We start from the raw sequence: 17,277 nt of genomic DNA, 5'->3' as shown, positions 1-17,277 counted from the left end.
GTCAAAAGTGAAATTCGTTTGGACGAACGGATAGTCCTGTGAATATTCGCTTTGAACAAACTAATGTTGATAAGTACGAAACCCCTTAAAATTCGTTAAAGGAATCTTATTTACAATTTTCAAATGTTACTTTATTTTTGAATGTTCAGAATTAGATCAAATATCCACATTCGAAATTTCAAATGTAACATTCAATTTAACAAATACTATTCAAAAGTTCAATAGTTCATGTGGTAGGGAATTTAGTAAATTGATACATAATAGATACAAATATATTGATTTTAATTCTTCTCTTTCGAATATTACATTTAAAGGGACACTGAACCCAAATGTTTTCTTTCGTGATTCAGATAAAGGATGCACATTTAAGCAATTTTCTAATTTACTCCTATTATCAAATTTTCTTCATTCTCTTGGTATCTTTATTTGAAATGCAAGAATGTAAGTTTAGATGCCGGCCCATTTTGATGAACACACTGTGTTGTTCTTGCTGATTGGTGGATAAATTCACCCACCAATAAACAAGTGCTTTCCATGGTCCTGAACAAAAAAAATAGCTTAGATTCCTTCTTTTTCAAATAAAGAAAGAAAGAGAACGAAGCTAAATTGTTAATAGGAGTAAATTAGAAAGTTGCTAAAATTTGCATGCTCTATCTGAATCATGAAAGAAAAAATTTGGGTTCAGTGTCCCTTTAAGCTGAGAATTAGAAATACTATTACAAATATATCGATTCATTTTTTTCTAAATTTGAATATTGCATAATTAGAATATTAAAGGGACAGTCTAGTCAAAATGAAACTTTCATGATTCAGAGTAAGCATGTAATTTTAAACAACTTTCCAATTTATGTTTATCATCAAATGTGTTTGTTCTCTTGGTATTCTTAGTTGAAAGCTAAACCTAGGTAGGCTCCGTCCTTGAAGGCCACCTTTTATCTGAATGCATTTGACAGTTTTCACAGTTAGAGGCCGTTAGTTAACGTATGCCATATAGATAACATTGTGCTCACTCCCGTGGAGTTATTTATGAGTCAGCACTGATTGACTAAAATACAAGTCTGTCAAAAGATCTGAGTTAAGGAGGCAATCTGCAGAGGCTTAGATACAAGCTAATCACAGAGATAAAAATGATATTCATATAACTGTGTTGGTTATGCAAAACTGGGGAATGAAGGGATTATCTATCTTTTTAAACAATAACAATTCTGGAGTAGACTGTCCCTTTAAATTTAACGATAGCATTAGAAATAGTATTAAAGAATGTTAAACTAAATTTGAAGCAAACAAAAGTGTTGAAATTTGTTTCAATTTTTTGAATGTTGCAAAACATTTCCCCATCCCTAATAGAGAGACCTTTCCAGTTTTAGTCAATACACATTGAGGCCTTTATTACTATAATGTCACATCAAATCATTATATTATAGCACTTCTAGTATAAAAGTATTGTTGGATATTTTATTTCTCATGTTATCCCACATGTGACAAAGGAAAGTTTGTCATGAACAGCAGAATTTTTTTATATATACAAATTTGGATTCATCAGCCCGATCATAAAAACATAACATTATAAGTAATATTATCCCAAAGAATATAAAAATATCAATATGTCTGTCAAGAATGTAAAGTTTAGAAATAGGCCTATTTTTGGTTCAGACCTGGGTTGCGCTTGCTTATTAGTTGGCTGAATGTAGTCACCAATAAGCAAGCGCTATCCAGGGTGCTGAACCTAAAATGGGTCGGCTCCTAAGCTTTGCATTTCTGCTTTTAAAATAAAGACAGCAAGAGAACGAAGAAAAAGTGATAAGAGGAGTAAATAAGAAAGTTAAAATTGCATGCTCTATCTGAATTATGAAAGAAAAAAATTGGAAAGTACGTGTATGCGAAAATCTCAGTACATGGTGGAAAGACTTAACACAATAAATAACACAATAACAACATTCAAAATACACAAAATGAAAAGCAAATCAGGAATTACATAACGATATCCCTAGAAATAATTAAAGTAATGGTGAAGTCTAAAAATCCATACCTTGTGCATATGAGAGGACTTTTTAAACATGTAGATAATAGATAGATAGATATTTATAAATATTACTAACCAAAGCACAAATTCCATTCATTGCATAATTTTAAATAAAAAGATTTCATGATAATGTGTGTAACAAACTTTGAAAAAAGTTAGCTAATTAAAACTTAATATTGGCTTATATTGTAGCCAGGTGGGCAGTAAAATCACCCTGGTGGTGTGCTCATTAATTAAAGGGACAGTAAAGACAAAAGTAAAGGGGAATTCCAATCAAAATTGAAATGCACATAGATTAACTAACTCTGTGAATAGAAACATATTATATACACATCTGCTTTTAGTTAAAGTCATCACTGTTTTAGTGTTAACATTGTTCCCTGCACGTACATATGAAGTATAGCTATTCTCAGTGCACAAGCATTTTAAATACGGCAGCTGCTCAGAGCTCCAATGGGGCTTGTATCAGCAATTTACAAATTGAGTCATTACCAGATGATACAAGCACCTAAGGCTCTCTGGGAAAGTGTTGTGTTTAAAATACCGGTGCATACTTAAATAGCTTTTTTTTTTGTTAATTCCTGTATATTACAAAAATGCTTCTATTCAAAAGTGGAATGCATCCATGTGGATTCCAATTTTGCTGGAATGTCCCTTTAAACTTAAATTCATTGGATAGAGCATGACATTTTAAACAACTTTCCAATTTACTTCTATAATCAATTTTTCTTAGTTGTGTCTTAAGCCATCTGGCGACAGTGTTTGCAACATTGTTTATAGCAATGCTATACATAGTTACAAACGTTGCTGCCATAGACTGCTATAGACACGTGCACGCTCCTGAGCTTCTATCAGCCTACCTAGATTTAGTCTTCAACAAAGAATACCAAGAGTACAAAGCAAACTTGATAAAAGAAGTAAACTGGAAAGTTGTTTAAAACCAGGCGCTCTATCTGAATCATGCATTTTTACTTTACTGCCCCTTTAAATATGTCCTGGGGATTACAATTTATGCATAGTTTTACATTCCTGTATTTTAAATAGAGATGGCAATAGAACAAAGAAAAAATGATAATAGGAGTAAATTAGAAAGTTGCTTAAAATTGCTTTTTCTATCTGAATCATGAAATAAATAATTTAAGGTTTAGTGTCCTGGGATAGGAAAGTCAAAATTAAACTTTTATGATTCAGATAGAGGATGTCATTTTAAGACACTTTTAAATTCACTTCTATTTTCAAATGTGCTATGTTCTCTTAGTATCCCTTGTTAAAAATGAATTCGCACATATCCTACACTAGTGGGAGCTGCTGCTAATTGGTGCATGCACACATTAGTCTTTTGTTATTGGCTAACTAGATGTGTTTAGCTAGCGGCCAATAGTGCAATTCTGTTCCTTTAGCAATGGATAACAAGAGCATGAAGCAAATTTGATAATAGAAGTAAATTGGAAAGTTGTTTAAAACTGTATGTTCAATTTGAATCATAACAGAAAATTTTGGGGTTTACTATCCCTTTAAGTGTCTATTTCCAAAACCCAAAAGACTTTAGTGCATTTAGCAATCCCTCCTTTAGACAGAATAAAGAATATATTTGGGTACAATGTATTTACATTTCATTAGACCATTATCAATATTAAAACATGGATAAAGCCCTTTGTGTAAGGTGTTTTTATCACACCACAGCTATATCACACAATAAATGTTTATATACCTTTAATAAATGTTACATCCCCAGAACAAAATGAGCGTTTTAGTTACCCAGCATGCAACTGAGATATGCACAAAGAGATGACTTGTCTCACAAACCACCCTTTGATTCAGCTACATTAGAGGCTTCTGGTGCAGATCCAGCTTATCACAAGATCCCCAAATGGGCTAAAATCATTTTACTGTGATGTTCAACAAATACCACTGGAATTTCAGCTGTTTCTGGAAAAATATTTTTAAAATGTTGCACTGAACTGCAATCATCATTTGCAAAACACCTGCAAATAGGTATCAATATGATAACATTATGTTACAGTGGTCTCTAGTGTAGTGGTACTGTAGTGTATTCCCAACAACTGTGTAAAAAGTAAAGCAACAAAGCATAATGACATTAACCTACAGCAGGGCCATCCAGACTATTAATAAATACACAAATAACTGCACAAATAAAGAGACGTAATGGGAAATGTGTCAATTCATTTTGGCAGAATGTAATCTATAATTACACTTACAAACGTGTTATGCATAACACATTAAATTCAGTCAATCTTCATTATTACCTGGTTTGTAAATATAAGAAGGAAGCCACAGTAAATATGACAAGGTAAGATCTTGCTTTAAGCTGAACAGAGCAGACAAGCTAAGCCCCCACTGTAACGCTGGAGAAGGGTGCAGCAACGCTTGAATGCACATGCTGGGGCAGTATCTTATCAAAAAGCAAAGGATGGAAGCTCACCAATTTGCCAAAAGTGATTTACTTTATTTTATTTTAGAGAAAGCAAGGTCCAACAGCCACGAGAAAGCAAGGTCCAACAGCCATGACGTTTCGGGGCAGTGTGCCCCTTAATCATGACTGCCCCGAAACGTCGTGGCTGTTGGACCTTGCTTTCTTGTGGCTGTTGGACCTTGCTTTCTCGTGGCTGTTGGACCTTGCTTTCTCTAAAATAAAATAAAGTAAATCCCTTTTGGCAAATTGGTGAGCTTCCATCCTTTGCTTTTTGTTACTATTATATGGGAGTTTGCTAGTAACTCCTTGGGGCTCAGACCATTGGTATTGGTGCTGGATACTTTGGACTGTGTATTTGCAGTATCTTATCAATCAGGCTGTGTAGCCATAAAAGGACAGTCAACACCAAAATTGTTATTGTTTAAAAATATAGATAACGCTTTTACTACCCATTACCCAGCTTTGCACATATATCAGTGAATCTATTGGTACCAGTGGATAAAGGTATATCAAACAGTGCTTCTTTAGTAAAAACAAACTTAGATAGACATCTTACTATCAAAATGACAGTGGCTAGCTATTACTAATCTGCTAACAAGTCAAAATTGTCTCCTCCATATAAGGCAAGTCGAGGGTGGAGTTTAGCTAATGAAAAACAATTAAACACAAAAAATGTGCATTCAAATACAGCTCATCCACTAAAAAGTAACCACTATATCTGGACAACTTGTTTGTATTGCTAGTGTTGTTTAATGGTTTATTTTAAAATATTCTTCTATGCATTCACCCCACCCCCTTTCTTTGTTTTCCCTTTATTTATACTCACAGCTGGTCCAGACCCCCACACCACCACACAAATCACAATGTATTTTCATGTGATACTTGAAATGTTCATTCTACTATATAATTATTTTATTGCATTTAGCATTTTTCGTTCCTGCACACCCTGTAACAAACTCTGCCATAAATAAAAGGTCTAGACTCTTTAATGGCCACAATCCTATTACTTTAACAGGACAATATACACCTTTTTTCATATAACTGCATGTAATAGACACTAAGAAGAATATGCACAGATACTGATCTAAAAATCCAGTATAAAACCTTTTAAAAACCTACTTGGAAGCTCCCAGTTTAGCACTTTTGATGAAGTTAGGCTGGGACACCCAGTGAAAGGGTCTGGGAAAACAAAAGGAGCAGACAGTCCCGCCCCCTCCTTCAATGTTATTAAAAAATAAGCAAAACTGTACATTGTTACAAAAAGACTCCAAAGTGGGCTATATAAATGGATCATCTACAAAAAACAGTTATGCTAAGAAAAATCTAGTGTACAATGTCCCTTTAAACAGAGTAAGTAAAAATGTCAATACCTTCTGTCACTTATTAGCGAGTATACTCACGGTTTGCCATTTCTTCTGCACACACATTTAGCAAGAGGAGCAGCTGTCATACATTTTGACACACACACGAAACTTCCTGCAATGCTCACATGACCAAACCAGCCTGGCAAGATCTCTTGTTCCCATGAGAGTAGCAATAGGTTTTAGGCTGTATGACATAATATAAACTTACTTAAAAGAAGAACAGGGTTTACTGCCATGGGTGGAGGGAACTGATGAAGAACTGCTGGGAGCAACACTATTGGTACACACCTCTTGCATGTGCGAATAGTGAAAATGCCTGCTGGTTTATCTGTAAAAAATACTGCAGAAAGAGGGGGGAAGCTAATAACTCACATTTTCTATTGCTTCTATATAGTACACTGTGTATTGTTTAAAGTAAACTACTCTATTATTATTAATAATATGATTATTTTGTGTCTATAAAACAAACATCTTCAGTGGAATACATTGAATCTGTGTGTTTGTTTATCTAAATACACATGCACACACATATTATATACTCTGTATGTATGTATGTATGTATGTATGTATGTATATATATATATATATATATATATATATATATATATATATATATATATATATATATATATATATATATATATATATATATATACACACACACAGTAATACATATAATACACATATAATATATAAACTCACATACACATACCCACGCAGGGATGGAAAATTTAAATATGGTTTACTATACAGAATAAAAATCCACTTAATGTTATCTTTTTTTTTTTTACTAGTCTGGGACTAGAGCACTGGTTCACAGGCAGATTTCCAGGGGTACCTTGGGTGAGAGCAGGTAAAATAACCATGTTTACTAACCAGTTGATTATTTTACCTGTGCTCCACTTCAGATAGCCTCAAATTGTGACCTGTTAGGGAGGACTGAGGTCAGGTTTGAAAACCAGTGGACCTCCCAACTGTCCCCCTATTTGAGTTCTGAGCTTTGCCCTGCTAAGACAGTCATATGTCCCAATTTGCATAATTTTTCTTAGACACGCCCACAGAACACCCAGACACGCCCAGATATGTATGTGTGTGTGTGTGTGTATATATGTGTGTATATATGTGCGTGCGCATGTGTGCATGAGCATGTGTATGTATGTATTGTTTGCTTTTCCAGGTTAGTAAGAAGGATGAGGAAAAAGAGACTAAAACTCGTAACTGAAAATAATGGAATTGCAGACACCACAAGTTCATTTTATATATATATATATATATATATATATATATATATATATATATATATATATATATATATATATATATACTGTATATATATATATACTGTATATAGTGTATACATATTTAGCCACCACTCAGCAGGCGCTACCCAGATGCTGAACCAAAAATGGTCCGGCTCCTATAATTGCATTCCTGCTTTTTCAAATAAAGATAGCAAGAGAATGAAGAAAAATTTATAAAAGGAGTAAATTAAAAAGTTGCTTAAAATTGCTCTATCTGAATCATGAAATAAAGAATTTGGGCTTTGTTTCCCTTTGAGTCAGGTAGTGATTTAAATGGCATGCATAGTTTATATCAGCAATTGATTAGTGCTTTAAAGAGAAAAAAAAATCTATTTACAAAATAAATGTTTTTTTAAAGCACTTAAAACTGGCACTTTAAGAATTGCAAACCTATACCTTAAAACCACAGTGAGCATCTTTATCTCATCTCCTTTAAATGTGGCCAGTTAGGAGTATCTGTAAGTCAGCATGTTTACTGCTCTAACTAGGTTACAGAATTTGACTTCACTAAAAAAGGAATGATTAGTAGAAGCTGGTGCCTCGGAAAGAGTGCATATAAACACACTGTGCTCAATATGATAATGGAAATATATTGTGTTTATCTGAATCATGAAAGTTTAATTTGACTTTACTGTTCCTTTATATTGTGTTACATCACTCCTTCCAGCTATCCCTTTGTCTCCTTTGCATATTTTACATCAACATTCTCATGTATCTGACCCATTGTTTAACAAGTTAGGAGAAACATAACAAATTCTGCCACCTAGATTTAAAATAAATTGATCAAACCCTGATTTTTTTTTTTTTTTTTTTTTTTAAAACAACCAATTCTTTAATACATAAAAAACAAACAAAAAAACAACACAAACTGGACTTATTAAAGCATCTATCAACATTCAGGAATAGGAATTCAAGGTACACGATTAAAAATGGCGTCCCTTGAATTCCTATTGACTGATTTGAGCCTTCAAATTCAAATCAGCCAATCGGATGAGAGCTACTTTAATTCTATTGGCTGATTTGAATAGCCAATAGAATAAGAGCTTCTGTAATTCTATTGGCTGATTAGAATAGCCAATAGAATTACAGTAGCTCTTATTCTATTGAGTATTCAAATCAGCCAATAGAATTAGCTCTCATCCGATTGGCTGATTTGAATTTGAAGGCTCAAATCAGCCAATAGGAATTCAAGGGACGCCATTTTTATCGCGTACCTTGAATTCCTATTTAGTGTACGGCGGAGATCGTATGAAGAGGATCCTCCACGCTCCATGGCTCCGGTCTTCAGTTTCAGTGTCGCCGATCTTCAGTTCCTGCATCGCCGGTCTTCAGTTCCAGAGAGGATGGTCTTCAGCTCCGCGGTCATCGGTCTTCAACTCCTCCGCTCCGCGCCATCTGGTTCCTGGAAGAAGAAGAGGTCACCGCCTGGAAGAAGACTTCTCCGACTGGAACAGGACCTTCTCCGCCGGTCTTCAGGACAGGTAAGGACCATTTGGGGGTTAGACTTAGGATTTTTAAGGGGGGATAGGGTGGGTTTTAGAGTAGGGGTATGTGGGTGGTGGGTTTTAATGTTGGGGAGGGTTGTATTTTATTTACAGGTAAAAGAGCTGATTACTTTGGGGCAATGCCCCGCAAAAGGCCCTTTTAAGGGCTGGTAATAGAGCGGATTACTTTTTTAATTTAGTTTGGGGTAGGGAAATTTTATTATTTTGGGGGGCTTTGTTATTTTATTAGGGGGCTTAGATTAGGTGAAATTAGCTTAAAATTCTTGTAATTTTTTTATTTTTTTTTGTAATTTACTGTTTGTTTTTTTAATATAGATTAGTGTATTTAACTGTATTTTAGTTGAGCTAATTGAAATTTATGTATTAAATTTATTGATAGGGTAGTGTTAGGTGTAATTGTAACTTAGGTTAGGATTTATTTTACAGGTAATTTGGTAATTATTTTAACTAGGTAGCTATTAAATAGTTATTAACTATTTAATAGCTATTGTACCTAGTTAAAATAGCTATTAAATAGTTATTAACTATTTAATAGCTATTGTACCTAGTTAAAATAAATACAAAGTTACCTGTAAAATAAATATAAACCCTAAAATAGCTACAATGTAATTATTAATTATATTGTAGCTATCTTAGGGTTTATTTTATAGGTAGGTATTTAAATAGGAATAATTTAGTTAATATTATTAATATTAGTTAGATTTATTTTAATAATAATTCAAATAGGTAGCGGCGGGGTAGGGGGCTCACATTAGGGGGTAATAATTTTAATATAGGTGGCGGCGGGGTAGGGGGCTCACATTAGGGGGTCAAAATGTTAATATAGCTGGCATCGGGGTAGGGGGCTCACATTAGGGGGTAATATAGTTAATGTAGGTGGCGGCGGGTTAGGGGGCTCACATTAGGGGTAATAATTTTAATATAGGTGGCGGCGGTGTAGGGGGATCACATTAGGGGGTAAGACATTTAATGTAGCTGGCGGCGGTGTAGGGGGATCAGATTAGCGGGTAACACATATAATGTAGGTGGCGGCGGGGTCCGGGAGCAGCGGTTTAGGGGTTAAACACTTTATTAGGGATTGCGGCGGGGGATTGCGGTTGACAGGTAGATAGACATTGCACATGCGTTAGGTGTTAGGTTTTATTTTGGTAGTTTAGGGAGATACGGGGCTCCAATACTCAGCGTAAGGCTTACTACGCCTGCAATTTGTGCCGAGGTGAAAATGGAGTAAGAATTCTCTATTTTCGCCACGTAAGTCCTTACGCGGTATATTGGATACCAAACTGCGCAGGTTTGGTATATCACTCTATGGGCTAAAAAACTACGGCCGAAGGGTGAAATATACGAGCGTAACTTCTAGGTTACGCCGTATATGTGATACCAAACCAGCGCAAAATTTGGCGTCGCCGGCTTTTGCGGGCGACGCTGCATATCGGATCGGGCCCCAGGTAGGTGACTTTCAATCAATGTCTAACCACTTAATCAAGAGCAACACATAATAAATATAGAGAATCTGTTTATTAGATCATTTTATTTTAAAGCCTAAACATTTGCAAAACTATTTAACATCTTGTTTGCAGCAATTTAAAGCAAAGTTAAACTTTTATGATTCAGACAGAGCATGCAATTTTAAACAACTTTTCAATTTACTTTTATCATCAAATTTGCTTTGTTCTCTTGGTATTCTTTGTTTAAAGCTAAACCTAGGTAGGCTCAAATGATTTTATCTCAGTGTATTTTGACAGTTTTTTACTGCTAGACAGAACTAGTTCATGAGTGCCATATAGATAACATTGAGTCGGCACTGATTGGCTAAAATGCAAGTTTGACAAAAGAACTGAAATAAGGGGGCAGTTTGCAGAGGATTAGAAACAAGGTAATCACAGAGGTAAAAAGTGTATTAATATAACTGTGTTGGTTATGCAAAACTGGGGAATGGGTAACAAAGGGATTATCTATCTTTCTGAACAATGGAAATTCTGGAGTAGACTGTCCCTTTAAAGGGACATTCAACATCAGAATTTTTGTTGTTTTAAAAGATAGATAATCCCTTTATTACCCATTCCCCAGTTTTGCTAAACCAACACAGTTATATTAATACACTTTTTACCTCTGTGATTGCCTTGTTTCTAAGCCTCTGCAAACTGCCCCCTGATCACATGACATTTTATTTATTATCTATTGACTTGCATTTTAGCCAATTAGTGCAGTGTCTGGCACTAGCCACAGGCGTTATCACAATGTTATGAAAAGCAAATAAAAAAGCATATCATATCAGCCTTCCTAGGTTTAGCTTTCAACTAATAATACCAAGAGAACAAAGCAAAATTGGTGATAAAAGTAAATTGGAAACTTGTTTAAAATTACATTCCCTATTTGAAACATGAAAGTTTTTTTTGGACTTGACTGTCCCTTTAAGTATGCACATGACAAATCTAGATACAGTCACAATGTTAATATCAAGTAGATTATCATGCATTTCTCATCTGCTGAAGTTAATTAGGGATAGATATGTAGCCTTGGGACTGCATTGTGCATTTCTAGCTCTGAAAATGAGAAAATCCCCAATTTTCAAAGCTAAATTACATGAAAAGGAGGGAAAATAAATAATGACCCGTATATTGCAAATTTGTTTTACTATGCATAACTTAACATCTTAAGGTGTACTGATCCCTTTCAACCCGGATGTCCTTTAAAAAATTGTTTAGTTTATAACTGATAAAAAAAAAAAGTTTTTAATAATGTGCAGTGGACAACAGACTCATGACACAATGATTGATGCTCCTCTACATTGGTGTATGATGGTGTCCTAAAAACCTATCTGTATCTGACAGATTGCAAATTATTCATGGAAACTATAGCATAAGACATCTCAGTGTGTCCAAGCTGCTGTGGTGTCAGATAACTTCCCACTGCATCATCTGAGAACTGGCACGATATGTACAATGTTTCATTAAATACAAATTTATATTAATCCATAAAGGGTTGGAATTTTTTTAAGTTGAAAGTAGAATTTGCAGTTTTAAATTGTAAAGAAAATTAAATAGCTTTCCTTACAGAAGTTACTAAAACATACTTCTGTATCTTATTGTAAAGGTACGGATCATATGACAGCTAAAATACTGAACTTGATTGAAATTTCCCAGTCTGTGTTACGTTATGTGACACAAGTCATTTCTAATGAAATTTTATCTGTATACAACATCTCTTTGCACAAGAGTTAAACCCATAGTTAAAGTCAGTTCCAGAGCATCAATGCACTACTGGGACTTAGAGGAAAACATCTGGTAAACCAAAGACAAAAGGAATACGTGTGTAGCCACCAATATGCCTCTAGCTCCCAGTAGTTAAGTGCAGCGCCTGAGCCTACCTAGGTATGCTTTTCAACAAATGATGCCAAAGGAACAAAGTATCTCATAAAATTGCATGTTCTGTCTTAGCAATTTAAGTTTAATTCTGAACTTCATGTCCCTTTAACCGGCCTTAGACGCTTTTAAGAGGGTATGTCCAGGGACTGAAGAAATACAAATTTGCTAACAATATGACAGTTAAAATGCTTTAACACATTTATTGTGTAGCAGACCTCTTGCAATATTGTGATCAATTGCTGACATATACTATGTATAAATAAATGTGTTTTAACGTCCCTTTAAGAATTGGTATACATATAATACATGTGAGTGAAGAACAGGAATGTTAAATAAAAGGGGGCGAGTGTAGAGTTCAATGCTACAAACTTGTACCATTTGAAAACTGTTTCCATTAACAAAGACATGTTCTGCATCAATAAGAAACAATAGCAATTCCTCTTTCCAACCAGATCAATTATCTTGCTGTGCAGAGTAAAGGAAGCCATTCTAGTCTAACAGATGCCATTCAGAGCCAACCTGGAAACATTTAATAATTATTTTCTTGATATCTGAAGCGGAGTAAAATAAGCCAACAAATTATTTACTGCAGTGGCTCAGGGTACATTTTGCACCAGTTTAGTGGGATCCATAGTAATGACGGACAACGGCTAGCACAGGAAATGCATATGGCTTTCATTCTTACGCCTGGAGCAGATAAAGAATAACTCATTTTTACCCACAGAGCTCCATTTAAAGGGACTTAAGACCCAACATTTTTCTTTCATGATTTAGAAAGAGAATACAATTTAAATATCTTTCCAGTTTACTTCAGTTATCTCATTTGGTTTATTCTCTTGGTATCCATTGTTGAAGAAATAGTAATGCACATGGGTTAGACCGTAAAGAGGCTTCTATGTTCAGCCACTAATCAGCAACTCATAAACCTACCTAGGTATGCTTTTAAAAATAGGATACAAAGAGAACAAAACAAATTAGGTAATAGAAGTAAATTGGAAAGCTGTTTGAAATTGCACGCTCTATATCTGAGTCAGGAAAGAAAAAAAAAATAGGTTTCATGTCCCTTTAACAAGCAGCAGCAGACAAGGTTCCTAGCCAGGGAACTTGTCTGTCCACATTAGGAGCTAGCATCTGCAATCACATTTAACATAAGTAATACGTTAATAAGTTATTATCAAGCATCCTACAATAATATCCACACCCAAACCACCTATTAGCCTCACTGCTATTACAAACAATGGTTTTGCTTGACAACAATACTGACTGAAACATGGATATGTTAAATGCTAGTGCATGAGAATAAGTCAATCACATTGTGAGACTACTTCCTCTGTCTCTGGTCTGATTAGCAAGTTAAGAAAAAGTAATAATAGATTTCCACTGTGGAATCTGTGGCTAGAGCTGCAGAATATGGTGGCACACTACAAAGAAATGATCATTAAAATGATAAATAAGAATTACTAACAGAAAATAATGGGAAAAAGGTTTTTGAAGACATAAGAATGTTGTGTGCATTTATTAATTTATGTTGGGGTGATATGTATTTCATGGAACTTATAACTAATGATTAATGTCCCTTTAATCTGCTTCTTACCATTATTAAAGGGACATAAACACTTTAATATAGTAATATTATATTGTCCCCTTTTCCTGAAATTCCATTCTGACATTGTGAGGATTTCAATTACTGTTAGAAATGGAAGTGCAGAACCCTGTTATATTCTACACAGTCATTGGCTGCACACTCTAGAGGCCTATTTATAACTGCCCCTAATTGGCCACAGCAGAGAAAGTTAATTTAAAGGGACAGTCAAATCCAAAAAAACTTTTCATGATTCAAATAGAGCATCTCATTTTAAACAACTTTCCAATTTACTTTTATCACCAATTTTGCTTTGTTCTCTTGGTATTCTTAGTTGAAAGCTAAACCTAGGAGGTTCATATGCTAATTTCTTAGACCTTGAAGGCTGCCTCTGCATTTGACAGTTTTTCACCACTAGAGGGCATTAGTTCATGTGTTTCATATAGATAGCATTGAGCTTATGCACGTGAATTTACCAAGGAGTGAGCACTGACCGGCTAAAATGCAAGTCTGTCAGAAGAACTGAAATAAGGGGCAGTCTGCATAGGCTTAGATACAAGGTAATCACAGAGGTAAAATGTGTATTATTATAGCTGTGTTGGTTATGCAAAACTGGGGAATGGGTAATTAAGGGATTATCTATCTTTTAAAACAACAACAATGCTGGTGTTGACTGTCCCTTTAAGATACAACATGGCAGCTTCCATTGTTTTATAGACACTAATACTTAACAAATATTTTGTTAATATTTAAACAGCTATAGAAACTTTAAAAAATACATCCACATGTTATTCTCAGAATAATCTTTTCTTTAAATGCATTATTTATCTAGCATTTATTTAGTGTTTAATGTCCCTTTAAGACTTTTTAGGTTGTATATGACTTTAACAAAACATTCTAGGGAATAATTTCAAATCTGAGTATTTAAAGAGACATAAAACACCTTGAGACATTAATATGAAATGTTTAATTATGCATAGTAAAATACTTTGCTATATACCTTACTTATTTATGTTGCCCCCTTTTCATGTAACTGAACTCTAAAAATTGTGTGTTTCCCACTTCTGAAAAATGGAAGCTCACACTGCAGACTTTGCAAACCTAACCCTGTTATATATCAGCAGAGATGATAAAATAAGATAAAGCAAAACAATGAAAGCTAACGTGTCAAGACTTGTCTATTTTAATAACAAGTCCGCATTCATTCCTCTAAATAAGGCAAATGTTGGTGGAGAGTTTGACAGGTGAAAAACGAGTGCAGCAAACAAGATGTGAATCTGTTCAGAAAGTTTCTACACTTGGCTGATATGTTAAGCTTAAAAATAACAGAAAAAAAATTGTAATTACAAGATGTTTTATGTCCCTTCAACCTGCTAAAGACCAAATACATAAATTAAAGGACCATTCAATACAGTAGAATTGCATAATTAAAAAGTGCATAATAAAAAACTCAATGCAATAGCACTTACTCTAAATTTCAAATAAGCAGTGGATTTTGTTCCAAATGTATTTTTTCCTATTTGCCGGCCCCCTGTATCATGTGACTGCCATCAGCCAATCAGACTAGTATAAGTAGTAACTTGTGCACATGCTCAGTAGGAACTGGTGCCTCAGAAAGTGTGCATATTTAATGTTATTAGGATATGACACTCAAGAAATGTGGTTCGAAACAAACTTGTTTTTCATTTCTCTTTTTTTCTACATGAGATAACACACACAAAACTATACAACACCCCAAAAATGTTTACACATTAAATATAATTGAAACTTAAATCCAGAGAGTGCAACTATTATTTGGAAATATATATATATATATATATATATATATATATATATATATATATTGTGTGTGTGTGTATGTTTAAACACTTCAACTACAAATTATGGTTGCTTTATTTTGTTTTATAAAATAGACATCGTAAAATAATAAATAAGATTAAAACTATAAATTCACTACTAAAAATCCAATGACTGGAATCTCATTTTTAATGACTGCTCTGCTAAGGGAAAAAATCCCGTGGGCTTCATACAATGTAATTAAAAAGGAAGAGGGGAAGATTCATTCAATATTAATTCAATTGCATATCATCGCATACTAATAATGATGTACCAACATGCGAAATAATAAATAGTAAATACTCTTTAATTATTTAAATAAATAATTATTTAATCATAACTAAGTTTATTATGATCAAATGCTCTTAAATAAGAGACAACACTGTCCAGAAGTATATCATAAATGCTTCTAATATATTTAGGCACAAATCAGAGAGAATAAGAGAGAAAACCAAAAAAGCTGTTGCTTTGAGTATTTGGCTGTTTTGTGATTTTTAATTCTAAATTAAAAGGAAATTAAACCGCCACAATTTATTTCATGATTCAAGTTGAGCATACAATTTTAAACAACTTTCCAATTTACATATATGATCTAAAAGAGGTAGGTAGGATAAGGAACTGGAAGCAAGCTGTTGATTGGTGGCTGTACATTAATACCTCTTATCATTGGCTTACCGGTGTGTTGAGCTAGCTCCCAGTAGTGCATTGATGCTCCTTCAATAAAGGATACCAAGAGAATGAAGCAAAATTGATAATAGAAGTAATATGGAAAATTGTTTAAAATTTTATGCTCTATCAGATTCATGAAAAAACTTTTTTGGGTTTCATGTCCCTTTAACTCTGACACTGTACTCCTGGCTTACAAGTCTAGCCTGAGAGTATACAGCTGAACATCATGCCATGTGATTAAAGAATAGTTGCACCTACGTTCTGTCGGTAATTCAGATATCTTTAGTATGTTAGAAAGCTAAACTATATTGTCTAGTTCTGAAAATTGTATGGCTGGCTGCTTAGTATTATATAAATTGTCAACCTTATATAATAATTATTATAACTATTAATTGTTTTTAAAATGGTTAAGACTAATGATGACCAACAATGGGTTGGAATCTATTAGAGCAGTATATAATGTATATGCTATTGTAAAATAATAGTATATACAATCAGGACTATAAAAATAATATATATATATAAAAAAAAAATCAGCAGGTTATCAACAAATTATATAAAGGAACAACGCATAATCATTGCCCAATAGAGATATTATAGAAGTAACATTACTTAATTCCTAGAATCAACCAATGTGTCACATAAGATGCCACAATCACAAAATGGACCAGTGATGTGATGTGACAAAATGGTGGACTTGCTGCTGCAATTCTGTAGAAAAGCCAGACCTCTTATATTCCCTCCAGCAGTTCCTAGCCTTCTTCAGAGATGCTGATTCAATATCTAAAGGAAGTCTGTTCATTTGTTGGATATCAGCATGTGATTTGTGAAATGACAACAAAATTAGGTGTGGGGAAGTTGAGTAAAGAAATGATCATATTATAATGAAGTGTAAATAATATTCCCCATCCTAGTTCACCATTTTTGTTTCTTTTTTTTTTATATTTTACATCAACAAAATCTCCTACAGGAAATTCTTAACCTGTGACAAACCCTTGCAGGCCGGAGTGTCAAACATGAAAAATGTGATGTGTCACAGCTGTAAGCAAGCATTTATTTTAAAACATGACAAACTTACCACAGCTAATTTCTCCTTCCATTACCAAACATTACTTGTTCTTTTTTTTTTTTTTTAGTCATTTAACGCTTTAAAGGGAAACTGCTTTAACTGGAAAACAGGCACCATTTGTAAAGC

The 17,277-nt window shown here is 34.0% G+C and overlaps 1 protein-coding gene across 4 annotated transcripts in view; it reads right to left on the bottom strand.

Moving 5' to 3' along the window:
* Positions 1-17,277, bottom strand: part of PAK3 (p21 (RAC1) activated kinase 3) — a 511,889-nt gene that overhangs the window by 128,471 nt on the left and 366,141 nt on the right. Inside the window, exon 1 of one of the 4 annotated variants that reach the window (XM_053699310.1) lies at positions 5,858-5,945. The exons of the other annotated variants lie outside the window; for them this stretch is intronic. The gene's annotated coding sequence lies outside the window, so the exon portion shown is untranslated. Of the gene's footprint in view, positions 1-5,857; positions 5,946-17,277 lie in introns of those variants that run through there. 4 annotated transcript variants of the gene reach the window in all.

The sequence above is a fragment of the Bombina bombina genome, chromosome 1, assembly GCF_027579735.1.
Source record: "Bombina bombina isolate aBomBom1 chromosome 1, aBomBom1.pri, whole genome shotgun sequence".
Taxonomy (NCBI): Eukaryota; Metazoa; Chordata; class Amphibia; order Anura; family Bombinatoridae; genus Bombina; species Bombina bombina.
Note: the sequence above shows the minus strand (reverse complement) of the source record. Positions and strands in the feature narration are given on the sequence as shown.